This window comes from Rhinoraja longicauda, chromosome 3, assembly GCF_053455715.1.
Source record: "Rhinoraja longicauda isolate Sanriku21f chromosome 3, sRhiLon1.1, whole genome shotgun sequence".
Taxonomy (NCBI): domain Eukaryota; kingdom Metazoa; phylum Chordata; class Chondrichthyes; order Rajiformes; family Arhynchobatidae; genus Rhinoraja; species Rhinoraja longicauda.
Window position 1 is genome coordinate 40,022,161 of NC_135955.1, and position 230 is coordinate 40,022,390.

Consider the following 230-nt stretch of genomic DNA (forward strand, 5'->3'; position numbering starts at 1 on the left):
GGAAACTGGTACGGTTTGAGATTGCGAAAGATGTTCCTTTTAAAAAAATAAACAGATTTAATTTGCATTTCTTATATATTTTTTAAGAGTAAAGCCTGATCCTTCATGCTGGATCCTGTTGTCCGCGCATCGCCCGCTCACCCAGCCGGGCAAGGACACAGGGAAGGGCGCCAGGCTGCGGCTGGCTCGCACGCCAGCTTCCGGTTCCGGGTGAGAGGTGGTAGTGTGTC